Below are 18,419 nucleotides of genomic sequence, written 5' to 3'. Positions count from 1 at the left end.
ATTTTAAAGTTTGGGGAATATGCCACTCCAGCTGATTCCAGAAACGAACCATCTAAGGTATTAAAGTGTTTCATCTGTTCAGACATTGAATATTGCAAATCTGTTTCAGTAATTCATACCAGATAACTTCACAATGAATGAGCCTAAGTGAAGAAACTTGTTTCCCTTAAAGTAGGACAGCAAGTCAGAAATGGAAGAAAATATAACTAAGCCAAACATTTTTTTTTTTAATTATCCTCATATTTCAGAAAATATTAACGCAGCTGCTTTTCTTAATGTTTCATCAGTTTAATTAAAATTGCTGAAACTACTGTTTGCAGCACTGTGATGAACTGAAATGTCTTACATTCTGTATGTGTTTCCACATGCGTATAGATGCATCTGTGTGTCTGCGTGTTTATTATGATTGAAGTGTTCAGAAAATTTCAACCACTGTTTTAGGGAAGGATCATGTTATCTTTAAAATATATGTGTTAGTATATCATGACTTTAATGCTCCAGCCCTCACATGGTTTGTTGGTTTTTTTACTGGAAGCAGATTACAACAGGCTTTGCTGACTTCTCTAAAATGCTATTGTATGACTGGAAATTTTGACAGTACTAAACTACATATATTATAAAATTCTTGGCTTATCTGTCCCCAACTTCCACTCGGAGTAATTTTGTATGCAGCCAATTTAAAACAATTTAAGAATATAAAACAATTGAAATTGCGCATTTTAAGCTTGCATGATGTCTTATTTGAAATATCAATATCAATGAGAGATGAGATTTTAGGCAGAAGGAGATTTAGGCTTCTTGGGATGAACAAGAATGGGCATTTTAGAGAGGTGTTAATCTTCCCTCTCTAGGAAGAACTAGCTTCCAGCTATATTGGGACCTGGTTATCATGGTGACTAGTATTTTAGTAGAAAAGTGGTAAGAGTCTACAAAGTGGGAAAAGTACTCATACTTCTGTTTCTTTTTTGTATTAATATAAATTCCCATTCCTTTGTTTTCTTCTTGTAGCCAATCACACAACTTAATCTTCTCTGTGCAGTGAAAGTTTAAAAGCCTAATTCTGTAAGCTATAAAACAAACTAAGCACAGAAAGGAATTTACAGTATGTTAAAAGAATAGGAGAAGAGGCTAATAGAGTTGTATACATTTCAAGGATAGATATAATCAAGTGTGTACAATATAAAGCAGAAGGTTCATAATGATTGAAAAAGGAGAAGGAAAAAAAAGCTATTTTGTAGTAGCTGCATGAACTCTGGCTGAACCTTGCTATTTGGCAGCCTCCAGTAAGGACAGCCTAAGATGAGGCATTAGGGTTTGAATCTGAGAAGCTGACATCAAGCAGACAGCAAGACATGATATCTTATTTTCCTGAGCTATGCTGACACAAATTGAACTCCACTTATTATTTTCTTATGCCAGTAAAGTTGCATTTGGCATTTAAGCATTTTGCTTGCAGATGTTGGAGTGCTGGTTGTCTTAATTTAAATAATTTGCAGATTGTTTGGTAGTATTAAAAGATAGAAGCTCATTCTTCATATGAGTCCAATTTTATAAGCTTTATTTTTTTTTCTGACCTTGTGCAAGGTAAGAATTTGATATTAAATCCAAGTAGCCCAAGGGTACAAAACCAGTTTTCTGTGTTATTCAAAACTAGGAGTGAAGAAAACTTGCCTTTGAGCTGTTTAACTGATTCAAATAAGAAAATATGAAAATTCTTCACAATGATTTGAGCTAAGGGAAATGAAAGTGTTATTTCATTGTCAGGCAATGTAAATGATAACTAATACACATCACATATGAATAGCAAGTAGTTAATGCTTCTAGCATATTCCTCATTCTTTAAGGGAGTTAGTTACACATCAACAATAACATCTAGATACTCCTTTTCAGAGAACTAAAGAGATAGGTGGATGGTCATCATTACTTCTGTACATATGATGCTTGAACTTTTTCAGTCACTGCCATACAGATGTTAGAGTTTTCCTTTCCTTAAAAAAAGAGTCGTCTTTCTCTTGTACATTGTGTTGCTTTTATTTCCTTGTTTGTATTCCTAGGCAAAATGTTCTAAGAGAATACTGGTGATTTTTCTGAGAAGAGAATAAGATGTCAGTTTACATTACAACCCCCCAGGGTAAATGGAGAGAATTCATAAAGGGTTAGAAAAAAATGTAGTGCTTTATAATGAAATGTACTTCATGTAATTTATGACTACACAGTTAGAGCGTAGTCTTCCTTTTCCATTTTCCCTTGCTGCCTACAAACCCTTAATAATTGTCTAGGGGAAAAAATATTTTACCACTTATTAAGAAACAATGTAACTTGTTTTCATTTTGCCAAAAGAGTTATCTTTGAGAAGTACATGGCTGTGTTTTCAGATTACACTAATGATGCAAGCAAGTGTGGCTGGGACTGAAGGCTGGGAGGTCAGATGAAACCGTAGGTCTAGCGAAGGGGGTGAGAGGTCTACCAGCAGTATCAACAGGACAAGCCATAAGTAATGTCAGGGTCTTTTGCATGTCTCTCATTTTCCTACCTATAAAATTGGAAATAATGTCTGTCCATGTCCATAAAAAGCTTTGAAATCACCAACTGAAAAATGTTAGGGATAACTAATAGCAGGAATATCCAGAATTATTTGTGACGAGATAATTGGGCCTGCTCTGCTTTCAAACCAAGTTAAATATCACATATAGACTGTCTATGCAAAATTATTTACCTAGATTGCAGTGGGTTACTTATGAAAAATGTGAAAACATATGTCAAATCATAATGTGTCTCTTACCTAAAGTGATACTTTAGTGTGATTTGATAGATTGCCCAGAAAGTCATTGAAAAAATTTGTGTGTATGTTCGACTACCGGGGATTAATGGGAGCAATTAAGGAATATACAGACATTGCAGAGAAATTAAATTATTTCTTTGCCTTTGCCTTCACGACAGAGGATGCTGGATGACATATCTTCTCTTTTCTGGAAATAAAGATGAGGTACTGTCAGAGGCTGCAATATCAACAGAGGACATACTGGAACAGAAGGAAAAAATTAGAGAACCACCAGTTATTAAAATAGGAGAGTATATTTCCAGGGGTTCCAAAGGAGCTTAAGAATGAAATGGTTGAACTGCTAAAAACCCTAAAATTCAGACTCATTAAAATCAACTACTGTGCCTGATCACCAGTGACTAGCTTTAATAAGAGAGCTACAGATGATCCTGGGAATTGAACACCAATTTCTTTTCTTAATACCAAGGGTATTGTGAAACAAAAATAAATAAATGAGAATCATAATAGAATAAAGACAGTGTCTACCTAGCAAAGAAAAACATGCCTTCCTAATCTATTAGAGCTTTTCAGGCACATTGCTCACAAAGAAAGAAAAAATAATTTAAAACACCTTTGACAATGTTCTGAAAAGAGACTATTGAGAAGTGGCCAGAGAAAAAGAGGCAAAATTATTTCAAAGATCAGACACTAGCGGCTCATGTACATAAGGTCTGTAAGCACTACACAGTGGGTTACTTCTAAACTTCTTTTGTGGGTGCTCCTAATGAACAATTTAAAATTTGATTAAGTGATGTTTCACCAATGCAGACCTGGACGGAGAAGGGAGGAGCTAAGCAATCCGTGCAATAAATTAATCAATGATTTCCAGAAGCCTGGAGAATTTATAAAAAGGAAAGGTCGTTTTATGTACTATCGGTTTATGTAATTATGTAATAACTAAGACTTTGGATTTAAAGCACCAATATTAATTTAAATGTAGACTGAGGAAGCAGAGATTTGTACCATTCAGATGTCCCCAGATTGGAACCAACATAAACTCGCCTGGGACATATCATGGCTTTTATGGATTTTGCCTTCCAGCAGGAGTTTCTCCATGCTACTCATGGTCTAAAGGAGCTACAGCTAAACCCAAAATACAAACACAGAAAACAGCTATGTTTTCTGCATCAGAGATGACCTTAACTGAAAACAAGCACACTACACAGAGACAGTTTTTCTGGACAATATATAAGAAAAGTAAACTTGGTATAAAATACATTTCTTCCAGAAAACCAAGATGCATGGTCAGTGCTAGAATGTTGCTGTTCCATTTCTTTCTCTTGCATTACTTAAAGTCACACCAAAATAAATTAAGTTGCGAATCTATTATTAAACTCAAGGCAAATTAGCTACGGACTTTCCTAAATTTTATTCTGTCTTTTACTTCTTTTTTTTTTTCAGCCTACATATGCCGTAGTTTGCAGTCATCTCTGGTCAAGCTTTCATATATAGCATGGAGCTAATGAATTACTTCTGTATTCAGTCACTTAGACTTCATGAATCAGTCATCTCCTCCTGAAAACTGCTCTGGTCTGGATCTTTAACTAGTGTAAATTAGCACTGTGCCAAGAAAAAACCGAGGTGATACAATACTGTACAAAAGTCAAGGACCCAGCACTGTGTTTCTGTGCCACTATTACTATAGTGCCTTTTAAAACTGTTACAGATCTTAAGGGTTACATAAAGTAGATCATCTACAAAAAGAAATTTAACATTTTCTTCTTATTTATGAAAGCTTTCCCCTTTGTTGACAAATCTCTCTATTGACCTAAGACAGTGCCCTGTGAATAGTGCAGTTTGGGTAATAGTGATTTATTTTAAGTGATGTGTGTTTGTACCTTAGGAAATAATAGGAAAAATATAGAAACTGAAATACTTTTTTTTTTCTCTAACATAATCGGTGTTTCTACAACTTCATTATCAACCTCTTTTCTCCTTTTCCAGACTCTACTGGAAAGACTCTACTTCAAGCCACAGGCTTTTATTCCTTGGAAGCCTTTTTCAGTAGTTTGCAATTCTCCAAGCAATGAAGTTAGGCTGCATCTTTGTTATACCTCTCAGGTATAACACACCAAGCACAAAACCATGGTAATGCTAGTAGAGCTAGCCAAGAAAAACAGAAATACAGAGGGAAGGAACCAAAAAGAGAGCCTCTGTGTATCCTGTCCTTGCCTTTAGGCAAAAATACTGCAAGCTGCTCTGATACCTCCCTAACAGCATGTATGAAATCTCTGCTGTAGGGCTGAGTTGGAGTCTAGTCTCTGTTCATTTAAATTTCTAAATATCATAAAAAATCAAAGATATTTAATTGCCGGAGTACCTAAGAAAGCGGTTGCACATTATAGCTTCTCTGGTAGCAAAGCCCTGTGAAAGCCCCTGCTTTCCCCCCACGTCCAGGAGGCTGCTGCAGGCAGGAGGCCCACAGCCATTTTCTCCCTCCCCATCCCCAGGACATGCTGCCCTCCCCACTGCCCATTTTGCCTATGTTACAGCTCGTGTGTGATCCAAGACAGAAAATAATCTCTAGCATCTTGTTGTACTTTTCCTTGAGGGTCATCGTCTCCAAAACCAATATTATTAGAGAATCCATTTTCCCTCCGTGTTAGCGGTGATCTGCTGCAGCTTCAGCATTAACCTGAATGCCAGGCGTCTTTGTGGTAGAGGGGAAATGTGAGGGTGGGATAGAAAAGGGAGAGACCTTTGCTGGAGTGGTGTTTGTTTGTTTGGAGAATTAGGGAAACTGAATACTGGGATCGCATTCCTCCCATGTTTCTACATGCAGTTAATAAGCTGCAGGAAATATTAATATTCAGTAAAAGAGCATTGCTTCAGGGAGGGAACTGGAAATGTTAATAGTTATTGGTCCAACTTCTCTCTCACTTGACTCCACAGACATTAGAAAACTTAATCCAGGGAGGAATTCGGTCCACTGGGTTTAATTTAAGTATGTAATATGATGCAGTGTTGGGGAAAAAAACCCACATCTATTTGGTGAATGTATTTTGGGGGATGTCTCTTATAAGTTCAGAGAGTTTGAAGTTCATTTTTGTTCAGCGTTAGTGTGACCGCAGCTAGAATGTCATGCTCTGTTTTGGTCTCAGCAATTACAGAAAAGGCAGGACGGAGCTAGAGAATAAAAAGAAGGGACACAAGCAGATGATGTAAGAGCTGAGGATCTATCCTGTAAGGAGAGCCTCAGAGAATTTGGGGAATTGAATCCCTATCATTTACAGGAGAGGTGGCAAAGAGGGGACACATCCATACTCTATAAATACAAGTGTTGTGCTGATATTAAAGTGAAACAACTTAGTGTGCCTAAAGGCATCAAGGCAAGGAATTAGAGGATGGCTAAAACTTTATTTTTAGGGAAAAACTTTATGGAGGGGACAAACTTTATGGAGGCCGAGTCCCATAAGCCTCAGTTGCAATGAGAGTCTCCTGATACTGGAGCCAGACCTAAGTAAAGGTGAATCTGATGGGCACTGTTATGCAGTGTGTAGTACTTTCAAGTGAAATTTAGCAGGTGTTTCTTTTTTCCCTACTGGACTATATCCCATCAACCTTATTCAGTCCAATAATCTCCCTCACGTCAGCGGGACAACCTTTGTGAAAAGGCAGAACTATTTATTCTACTGGTGGCACAGACCTTTCCTGACATATAATGGCAAAGAAACAGAGGATTTATGGCTGTAATATCATCTGACTTCTGTATCCAAAATTTAAAACATGAAGGATAAAATATGCTTTCTCTGTTGGAGAAAAAAGGCAGAGGAATTACATTCTTGGCATATATGTTAGAAATGGCAGCACTGATGAGATTATATCTGTTATCTTCAAAATTGCTTTAAACCAGAAGCTTGGGTAACAAAGGACAGAAGTTACTTTCATATTAGCATATATGTCATGTTTAATCAATCAAAAGAGAACTGTAATTACTCTCTTCTTAGCTAACTTTAAAGAAAGGAAGTCATGAACCTATAAAGTAAATGTCATCCTGTTTAGATAGTTATAGTTTTATAGGTAATTTGTTGCAGATTTTATGCAGATAATTTATAATTATTTCCTTTCATGCTCATCTCTTAGCCTGGAGTCTAGTTTTAACACAAACATAAGGACTGCAGATGCAGGGAAAGTATCAGTGAAACTATCTAATTTTTTTCCCAAATTTGGTGCACACATTTACAAGTTTATCAGCCACTGTGTGGCTACTGAACTTGGCAGTAGTTTGAACCACCTATGCAATACCAAAGTGAAAAATCAAGTGGTGGTAATAATTAGGAGGCTTGGTTAGACGACCTATGACTTTCCAGAGGTATTTGCATGAGAAGGAATTCATTTCTTCTCCGAGACTGAGTCTTTGGTATCACTTTGTTTTGGATACTATGCAATAGGTGGTTTCCAGTACATCATGCTGCTGCTGTGAAGGAAACAAATTGCATAGTCAGTTGAGCAGGGAACTTTAAATTGTCAAATGTGTTGAACTGCACATACAGCAGCAAAATGACTGTGTTTGAAAATAGTCTCAAATTGCCACAGCTGCTTGACTTTAGCATGTTTCTCACCACAAAATAGTCTGTATTTTCTGCTTCATGGATAAAACCTCTAAGTTGGAAAAACTCTGAAGTAGTCCCGGGAAGCAAGACAGAAAGAGTGTATTTATGCAAGACAAGATTTGTTACAATTGTTTGCTGGCATTATAAGATGATTTAGTTTTCTTTTGCTCTTTGGAAACCTCTTAGAGAGTTAAGAGGGGGAAAACTAGTATTCGTAAATATTTTTAAATGTTAAGCCAAAATGTGGATTTGATTTGTTACGAGTATTGGCAGTCTGACTGTTGACCGTCTTTTCTCTTCCAACCTGCAATAAATTCTACAAAAATATATTATTTCATCACTCACCGAACTGGACTGATTAAAATATGCACCAGGGAAACACTCCCTAGCCATGAGAGATATTGATTAGACTCTAAAGCATTGTGTGTCCTTTTATGTTGCTAAGGCACCCTTGTGTATAAGCATAGCAATCCCGTGGAGGTCTGACTAATGACACTGGTGCTTCAGAGCTGGTTTTCTCTTTTCAGTGAGGGGCCAAATATCAACACAAACATATCAGACTAGTAAGTCAGCTTTCTTTCGAAAGTAACACCCAAGCAGCGATGTATCTAGTGCTCTGTCCACCTGCCTCTGGCTTCCTGGCCTGAAGTACTAAATAGCCATTTACATCTGGGTTGATTAGGGAAACCTTGGACACGAGTCTGGAGTGAGGTTTAAACTTCTGTGTCTGGATCCATAGGGAAAAATGCTTAACCAGCTTTAACCTCTCCGCAGTGGCTCCCTTCAGGCTGTTATGAAACATGAATTCATCTGACCTCTTCAAGGTCTGTTTATATCTTCCTGTCTGGGAGATCCAGTCATTCCTTCCTTCAGCCTGCTGCAGACAAATGAATATCTCATGGTACTGTCATATAAAAAGCTACTTAAAACATTTCAAAGCCAAAAGGGCTGCTAGTTTATACTCTTTGAAAAATCAACACAGTGTCTAAACAGCTCCGTAATACACAAGACTTCTGCTGCTTGGATTTATTTCTTTCCAGCTCTGGGGTTTTTTTTTTTCTTTTTGACCAATATGTTATTTCAGTTAGCAGTATTTTTCATTTCTATAGTAGTAAGGATTAACTTGTCCAGCCAGAAGATGCTTCTGCTGCATGTCCAATTCATTACGTTATGGGATTGATTTGTCAAAAATATTAAGCACCCTGAAGTCCAAGAGCAGCACACAATACCTGGGAGTCCAACATACGTGTGCCATAGGTCTGGTGGCCAAATGGAAGAAACCAGCATTGGCAACACAGAAAAAGATCATGGCCCTATCCACCAGTCGTCAAACAAGGCATTATTGCCAGATACAAGGCTGGACTGTGAATGAAATTATTGACTTTTGCTGCTATTGCACTTTGACCTTGACAGTAGGAGCCAGGAGAGGTGAATCCTATGCCTGATCCTGCTACTGGCTGGTTTTTGCTGTTCCACTTCAGTCCTCTGTATCACCTTGACATCAAGCCCAAGCTGCGAGTGCTCAGCAATTCTGCAAGCTGGGCATAAGCTGTTTCATTTTGTGTTACATTTGCTGGATAGAGGTAATTAAAGCTGATGCCTATCTGTGTATTGACATGCTGGATGCGAGAGGAGAAATGTTGGATCTGTGTTGCCTTAACATGATGATAGCAAAACAGGAGTAAACGCAAGTAGTAGGATAAAGATAAAAGGTAGGAGTAAAGTGTGCTTCTGTTACAGGAGCGTAAGAGTGCTGAATGTGTAGGGATGTCCTTCTTTTCCTACCTTTGGCTGGTCCAGTCTAGGCTGAGTAACTGAAGAACGCTAACAAAAATAATTTAGGAATTGATGGGAGGGTGTAATGAATAATTCCATGCATTGGTGAGAAGACAGGTTTGTTGAATTAGAAATAGTCCAAATCCCAAATTTGGGAAGGCTGGAAGAAAGAGTGAAGCTGAGAGACAATTACCATAGTGTGAGGAGATGGGAACAGTTATGGAGAAGCCACGAGAAGGTGTGAGATAAAACCAGGTTAGAAAAAAGAAAGGGTAAAGAGTTAAAAAGGAGCAAAGAAAGTGAAAGAAGGAAAAGAGAAGTTATCAAAAGAAAACACAGAGGTGTGGAAGTAAGGAGGAGGGGAGAAGGAGAGTGAAAGCTCTAGATGATGAGGAAGGAGGAGGTACTAGTAAAACAATAAATCCCTGATGAAGCCATCCCCTGGGGCCTCCTAACTGCTCCCAGACCTCTCAGCCACCCCAACTGCCGGTGGTCTGTGTCTACAGAACTGTCTTAATTTTTTTATCCCCATTCTGCCAACAGTGTATCACCAGTGCTGAAGAGCACTCAGCATATATAAAAATCTGTAAAATTCAAGACAAATCAAAGTTTGAGGGGAAAAAGGAGTTAAAAGGAGCTAGTGGAATTAGTAGCAAAAAATACTAAATAATCAAGGACTCTGAAGTCATACAAATACTTAAGAGCCAAGAATGCAAAGAAAGTCCGTACTGATTACTTATATATTCAATATAACCCCACATATACATTTAATTCAGGTACAGTGACATCATTTTCACCTTGAATCTTATTTATATGCAGTAACAGTCTTGTTAAAATCTAAGTTGTACTACCTTAAAACAAGCCTATTGACTCTACCTTCTGGATTATTAAACATGAATAGTGGAGGTCCTAGCAATAAAAGAAGCATTATCTGAGTACAGGAAGTACTTCAAATATCTTTTTTAAATGTCTTTTTTTTTGTTTGTTTGTTTCAGGTTGTGCTATTTTGACTAGGATAGCTTATTGAATTATTCTACCATTTTACCTCTTTCCCCCCTATAAATCTATACATTTTTATATTTTCTGTAATTTCTTTGGGGGCTGTTTCCTTTGTAACATATGAGAATATTTTAATTTGGTTTTCTCTCCATTCCAATCATTTGGGGTTAAATTTTCTCTAATAGCCTAATCCCAGTCCAAATAAGTTTAATGAGAAAACTCCAATGTGATAAAATGGAACCACATTTTCCCTCTTAAGCCTGCACAGCAGACTTTTCTGGCATAATTGTGTCGTTCAAGGGTAGAATGAGGTGCGATCTGTGACTGGCATAAGCAAAAGCTTTCAATGTCGTTGCAGGTAAACTGGCAAAAATACCATATCGCCGTTTCCATCCTACTTTGTTTGGCAAGCCTGAGAAAAGTTATAGCACTGACAGTGGAGTTTTGTTGCTACAAGTTGCTTTTCCAGTGTAATGGGAGGATATTTCTATTCCAGCAAGGCCTTCCAAGTGTGGGCCTGGACTGAATTACCCTCGTGTAAATTGAGACTAGTTCTGCTGCAGTCTTGCAGCAAAGGTCATGTTCACTCTTGGTGTACGCCAGTGAGCTGAAAGGTTGGCCGGAGGAAAGGCTGCTGCAACTCTGTGTGCTCTCTGAGCGAAAATAGGTCTCCTGCTTTCTGGCCAGGCTGCTGTAGCTCTCGCTTGAGAAGATGCGGTGTTCATAGGCAGCCATATTCCCAAAATGCAGAGCCAAGGCACTCCAAGTGACAACCTCTTACAGGCATGCCCATCTCACGTGCTTTCTGTTATGCCTCTTTTCTTTGATCTTCTCTGCCTGCAACAGAGAAGGAGATCAAAGAAAAGCTGAGCTCTGCCTCTTATCTCTGCACTCCTGTGTCTTTTCTTTCCTTTTTTCTCTTTATTTCTGACAGTTGTAGGGGAAGCAAGACACAGAGGGAACTCCTCTGTACCAACCCCAGCCTCCTCCGACCCCAGCCCAGAGCGCTGCAAGGAGGCTCTTGCACTATTGCCTGAAGCGGTCGACCGCTGAAAAATGTTAGAGGTGATAAAAGCTAAGTTTCGTGGTTTAGCTTCACAGGACCAATATCTCAATTCTTATCAACGACACAAGGGTGCAAGAAAACATTTAATAATGCTGTAGGCAGTTTCTTCTGAAGAGGCAACTGTAGCCTTAAAAAGTCCCAGTGATTTAGTTAATGAGTATGAAACCAGTACTTTTCTAGAATAAAAAAAGAACTTCGGAGCTAATGGTATTGCACTTACAGAAAAGCAGAAAATACAGTCATGCTGAATAGCAGCTGTTCTGTGACAGCTGGAGGAGACCTAACCAAAGCCAAATCAGTTCAGATTTATCAATGTCAACAGTGTTTTGCCCTCAACTCTTATGCTTTACACATCTTTTCATATGTCTTTTCTCACTAGCCACATGGAAGAAACATTATTATAATGTTCCTACCTAGACGGTCTTGATCTTTCCAATTCTCCATTATCCATAACTTCCAAGTGAAAGAAAACAAACTTTGTAACCAGCACATTACAAAAACAAAAACCCAACCACATTACTTTAAGCTAGTAAAGGATCCAAAATAAAACTTCACCACCTTTCCAATCACATGAATAAGCTTTTAAAAGAAGTCTGCTTTTCGGAGAGCTGGGATACACATATTAACAGAGCTTTTCTCTCCAGTGTACTGCTTTCATATTTTCAGTAGCAAATGAACTGAGACTTAAAATGAATGAGCTGTTTAAGAGTAATATGTCTCCCCTTGCACCTGCACACATTGATGGCTATCAGTGGAGCTCCATAGCCAGAGTTTCAGTAGCACCAACTCTTGTACCGTGATTATTTTCTTTAGTAATGCATTTAAAAAGCACTAGCAGTCCACCAATGCTGCCACTCAGTATAGCAATTCATGCTAAGCCTGAGACATCCTTGTTTATCTACTTCACTGTTCGTCGGAGCAAACAAGCATCATGTGTAATTCTACCAACCTTATTTATCTTGATTTATGTGATTATGCACATGGTGCTAATTCTTGCCTTCAGCTGTGTTTGTTCAAATTACACACCCTTCCCTTAAAAATGCTATTGTACTTTTGGAGATTGATCTTTTTAATTCCATGTTTACATCCATTTTCATGCTGTTCACTTGACTTCCTTTTTATATTTCTAGAGCAGGAGCACTTGCTATAGTAGGCGTGAGGCATATACACATGCCTGGAATCTATCTTGCTATCACTGTCTGTCTTTTAATACTCCTCCTGAATTTTTTAATCTGAAATATGAATAACAATTTAATGCCTTCTGGAGGGGGAGAAGGGCTTCCATAAAAAATATCATATTATATGAGTTGCATGGCAAAAGGATTTGTGATTTGAATTATTACTGAACCTCGCTGAGTATCCTTTCACAATCATTTGCATTTATAGTGCTATAGGAATAGGGTCTTTATGTAACAGCTACGGCGTCAGAATCCTGTGGTTTTGGCTGTGGGCTTCCACAGCTGAGCTGTGTGTGGAAGTCAAAATGCTGGACTAGTTCAGCCCGAGCACGTTAAGGATGGTTCTTCGAAAGCATGCTGACAGCCCCTATCAGTCCATTTTTTTTCTTTTAAAGATAACCACGTATTTCTTCATGTCTGCCAGCAGTTTGCTAACCGGTATGTATGTTAGCCCTAGCTGGTTGAATCCTTCAGCCGGTTTTGTTTCTCTGTCTAAGCTTATACACATCTAGGATGGCTGCGTGTGTTACGCTTGAGTTTCAGTCTCTCAGGCAATAAAGTATTTGTGGTCTAATTGCAAGAACAGCTGGGATGACAAGTCCTCTGCTTCTCTTCTAACTTCTCCATGGCCTTGTGTGTTCACCCTGCACTTAATTCAGCTCCTGAGGGGTTCAGTGACAAAACTCTTGGAGATCATGCAGGTAGACATCCACAATTACCTCATTGTTTCCAGTGGAGGTAGGTCCTCAGATGATTACCCTGTGGAGTAATTCCAAATCTACATCGCCTCATCCTCCCTCTCTCCATCCAATAACCATGTTGACATCTTAGCTATGGGTCTGCACTTGCAGCTTAGGTTCAGTGAATTATTTTCCTTTTCTTAGAAGACTTTTTCAGTGTCACCGCATTCTTTGACTTATTCTGTAAGAGTGATCTAGGCCTTTTGGTCCTGTGCTTACAGCCTGCATTGGATTTTACTGAAATGTGTGTCATTTAAGTAACCCAGATCAGCCCCATATAGCACAAACATTCTTATGTTCTCTGTCATGAATCAGACATCTGGCCAGTTGCACCTTTCTTAATGAACACAGGACATGTCCTGCCCTGTCCTAATGAACAGGAAAGATCTCCCAGTTCCTTACCTGGAAGGTGCTGGTGGCCACCTTGATAATATTTCGCAGTAGACCATTAAAGGAAAGGAAAATCAGGGCAAGGAACCACGGGCTTGTTAATAGTCATCTGAACCAGCAGTTAGATTTTTCTGGATAAAAAAATAAAAACTGAAAACTTTTGACTCAGTGTTTGTTTTTCCAGCAGTCATTTCTTCTCACATTTCTTTTCACTTTTTTGATGAAATACTTAGGTGAAACCCCAATTTTTTATGCAAATGAGATAAATTGGAAAGTTTTTAGTAATCCAGACAACAAATAGTATTGCTTAAGAAAAGGCTTCTTAAGCCTCAATGGAAACATTCCCAGAACATGCTAATTGCACTTTTACAGTTACTTTTAAAGGACCTGCCCGTTAACTGATCCTTAGCCTGTTTAATATGGGCACCTTAATACAGGCTGTACAGGTGGACTGGTTTTTAAATTAGAATTTAAGAGAGGACTACATCAATTTAGTCTCAGTGAAATAGATATTACTTTTATTTTAACATTTCTTGTGTTGTCTCATGGTGTATTGGATTTGCATGGCAAGGTTTTGGTAGCGGGGGGGCTACAGGGGTGGCTTCTGTGAGAAGCTGCTAGAAGCTTCCCCCATGTCTGACAGAGCCAATGCCAGCCGGCTCCAAGATGGACCCACCACTGGCCAAGGCCGAGCCCATCAGTGATGGTGGTAGTGTCTCTGGGAGAACACATTTAAGAAGATGGGGAGGAAACTGTGCAACAGTAATTGCAGCCAGAGAAAGGAGTGAGAACATGTAAGAGAACCAGCCCTGCAGACCCCCAGGTCAGTGCAGAAGGAGGGGAGGAGGTGCTCCAGGCGCCAGAGCAGAGATTCCCCTGCAGCCCGTGGGGAAGACCATGGTGAGGCAGGCTGTCCCCCTGCAGCCCAGGGAGGTCCACAGTGGAGCAGATCTCCACCTGCAGCCTGGGGAGGGCCCCAGGCCGGAGCAGGTGGCTGCACCCAAAGAAGACCATGACTCCATAGGAAAGCCTGCACTGGAGCAGGCTCCTGGCAGGACTTGCGGATCTGTGGAGAGAGGAGCCCAGGCTGGAGCAGGTTTTCTGGCAGGACTTGTGACCCCATGGGGGATCCACGCTGGAGCAGTCTGTGCCTGAAGGACTGCAGCCCGGGGAAGAGACCCATGCTGGAGCAATTTGTGAAGAACTGCAGCCCGTGGGAAGGACTCATGTTGGAGAAGTTTGTACAGGACTGTCTCACAACCCCACGCTGGAGCAGGGGAAGAGGGTGAGGAGTTCTCTCCCTGAGGAGGAAGGAGCGGCAGAGACAATGTGTGATGAACTGACCCCAACTCCTATTCCCCATCCCTCTGCGCCACTGATGGGGAGGAGGTAGGAAATTTGGGAGTGAAGCTGTGCCCGGGAATAAGGGAGGGGTGAGGGGAAGGTGTTTTAAGATTTGGGTTTATTTCTCATTATCCTACTCTGATTTGATTGGTAATAAATTAAATTAATTTTCCCCAAGTTGAATCTGTTTTGCCCATGATAGTAATTGGTGAATGATCTTTCCCTGTCCTTATCTCCACCCACGAGCCTTTTGTTATATTTTCTCTCCCCTGTCCAGCTGAGGGGGGCAGTGATAGAGCGGCTTCGGTGGGCACCTGGCGTTCAGCCAGGGTCAACCCACCACACATGGATCCATCGTGCTAAGTGTTGCACAATTACAGTAAGAATCATTTTTCTTGCAGAAAGCCTGGGAGACGCTAAGAGTTCGCTCTTGGAGCCAAGGTAGGAGACAGAAGATTTGATGAGAGTATCTCCTGCACAGCTGGCAGCCTGATCCCCAGGAAAGGCACCAGCCATTTAGGGAGTCACTTTAGCTATTTCCCCACCCAACTTTTTGGCCATAGCAAGCCTCAAAGCTGCAAGAGGGAGAATCTATCTTCCATCTCTGCTCTTTCACACATTTTCTCCTTCTTCCCTTCTACCCTGTCTCCAAAAAGCCTGTATTCTAGGAGAGGTATCTCTTGTACTGATGTGCTAGAAGGAAGAGCTATGGGTTTGTTGGGGTTTTTGGAGGGGACAGAAGATTGCTTCTGCCTCTGTTCTTTTTGCACCAACCTAATTGCAGGGCAAACCTCCCTTACGGAAACAATGAAAGGCTTTGCGTTGTGAGCATCACGTTTGCAGCTTTACTCTTACGAGTAGCCCAGCTGAAGTCGATGCAAGCAGAACTTACACACGTAAGTGTTCGCAGCATTGAGCAGGATAAAGACAAAAAGCAGACAAAGCAAAGGAGACTGAGTTAGACGTACAAGCGCAGTGGTCAGGGTGATGATAGGCACACATGTTGTTAGTTCCTTTCCCCCTCCCTCTTGCCAACCACTAAAACAAGCAACATATGATAGGAGGAGGAGAGGGGTGAAAATCTGAATCTGTACTTGGAAAAAACACCCAGCTGTAATAGATTCGTATTTCATAGGTCTTGTTTAGACTTTATTTACACTCTCGGAATGAATTTCTCCCTATTACGGAGTCCTGTGGCCCACTCCTCCTCCATTTCAGTGCAGGGGAGGAAAGTGGCGATAGTGTGAACTGCAGTGCACTGTAGTCTCATTTAGGGAGGGAGAAATATTTCTTTTGGCAAGCAGCGGTGCGCTTGTGCTCCAAGGTCTTCAGTGTGCTTGGTGAGGATGGATAAGTAATGATGCCTAAATTTGAATTTCATGAGATGGCTCGACTTTCTGGTAGGTGTTTCTCAGATTTGGAGCAAAAGCGAATATGTTTTCAATTTCCAGTGAAAATGAATTCTGAAAAAGATCAGTTTTAGTCAATTTTTATTTCACAATTTTGATTTAACAATTTTATTTTACTTCCGACATCATCTGTAAGGCTTTCCAGAAGCATATTACTGACATGCTACATCTGGTACAATATCATTGAAATCTTCCATCTTTAATATCTTAGTTATTCCTAAAGGATATTCCTATTCACTACCAATAAAAACCGCTTCATCTCCTTTCCTAGATCAAATTCTCTCTTGTTTTATAATAAGACAGTATAAGAACGTGTACTTGAGGTCACAAATAAGTGAAGTTTCTCTTCACGCTTACAGAGTATAGATTTAGTATACAATTTTGTGGAGTAAGAGAACGTTTAAATTTTAATAGCTTTATTCTGAAACAAGGCTTCAAGCACAGATGTAAATAATTCAGCACTCAAAGGCCTCTGATATGCCATAATAGTTTCTTCTGTGCCTAGAACTTGTATAGGTAGACATGAAAGCAGATATTAAGCAGCTCTACCCATGACGGTGTCACCGTGAGGCTGAATGGTTGTAGTAGAGTCAAGGAAACTCCCTGTCTCGTTGTTTGTAAAATGGGGATAAGCTATTCAGAATGCTGTGATCCTCTAATAACAGATGATGTGAACATCTCTGTTGAAATACTGCATCATTAATTTTCCATTGCTCTTTTGCCAACGTTTGAAGACATTTAGATCTGTTCAGACTTTAAAGCTACTAGCAGTACTGCAATTACTGTTTTAAATTTTTTTTAAAAATCTGCTTTCCTACCTTCTTTCAAGTCATTTGCAACTTAAGCCTCAAATGCATTCTTACAGAAATAATTGATTATGTTTCCAGTGCTTTGCTTCTCCAAATAATCCAGTATTCAATAATTAGTTCAAACACAAGAAGAGTACTCTGTCCCCTTTGTATTTTGGAAGCAGGTTCCTAGATGCTGTTGCACTGTGCCATGTTGGCCATGAGCCTCCACTGCTCTGTAACCCACACCGGCAATAACACCTTTGAACCCCTTGAGAAAAAAAAGGCAGAATTCAGAACTGGAAGCCTTTGAGAATCATTTTGTACAAAAGTAAGGGAGTATACAGTGAACATAGTTCTTGACTTGCTGGGTTTCTGCAGTCTTTGCTTCAGATTTTAGGCATTCATAAGTGCTCCTTTCTATCTGAAATGACATTAAAAGCAATTGTTAGAGAGTTGGTGGACCTTTTCTAGACTTTGTCCTCCTATCAACAACAAGTAAAATTCAACTGATAGCAGATTGCTCATAAAAATGAAAATAGATGTATACATATTTTTAAATGGGTATGTTAAGGCAACTGTAGTTTATCTACTTCTCCAACAGATATCACTCTAATAAGCCGTAAGGTTTCCTTTGAGCAAAGCTCTTCACACACTCTAGCAGTGAGCAAATATTAATGAAACACATCATCCTAGGAATGTCCATATTATCGCTTTTGTTTTAAAAGCTGTCCACAGTAATGAGCTCAACATAACCTTTTGCCCCGCAGATTTCTACAGAGTGATCCACCTGGCAAAGAGTTAAGTGCAGACCATAACTACACAACACAGCCTGTAAGTGTCAGCATCTTTTCCTTGCAAACTGTGCGTGCGTGTGTGCATGTGTGTGTCTGAGCGCATGTTTTAAAGACCTTGCCTAATCACACCTCACTTATTTTTAAGTAGAACATGTGGTTTAACTTTGCACCCACTTTTCTACTAGAAGACTAGATGTTAACACCCAGGGGCACCTGTCTTAGATTAGTGAATAGTTTACTACAAATGTTGGAACCAAACTGATGGGATTATACTTGGTTCAGAAACACAAAATTGAGTCACATAGGCTTTTGCCTTTTATTTATTTATTTATTTCAAAGTACAGAAGATGACACTAAAAACAAAGGGAAAATGTGTCTATAATGCTGTAGTTAAAAAACATCTGACAAGTTTTGCTGACATGTTTTCTGTGTGGAAGGATGTGAAAATCTCATGTCCACTTGACAAGAGCATTTTTGTCATTCCACAGTGGCAAAACAAGTGCAAAATGTGAAGTGGTCTGCACATATGGCCTTAGAGGGCACTGAGGTTTGGTGAGG

This window comes from Harpia harpyja, chromosome 7 (assembly GCF_026419915.1).
Source record: "Harpia harpyja isolate bHarHar1 chromosome 7, bHarHar1 primary haplotype, whole genome shotgun sequence".
Taxonomy (NCBI): Eukaryota; Metazoa; Chordata; class Aves; order Accipitriformes; family Accipitridae; genus Harpia; species Harpia harpyja.
Note: the sequence above shows the minus strand (reverse complement) of the source record.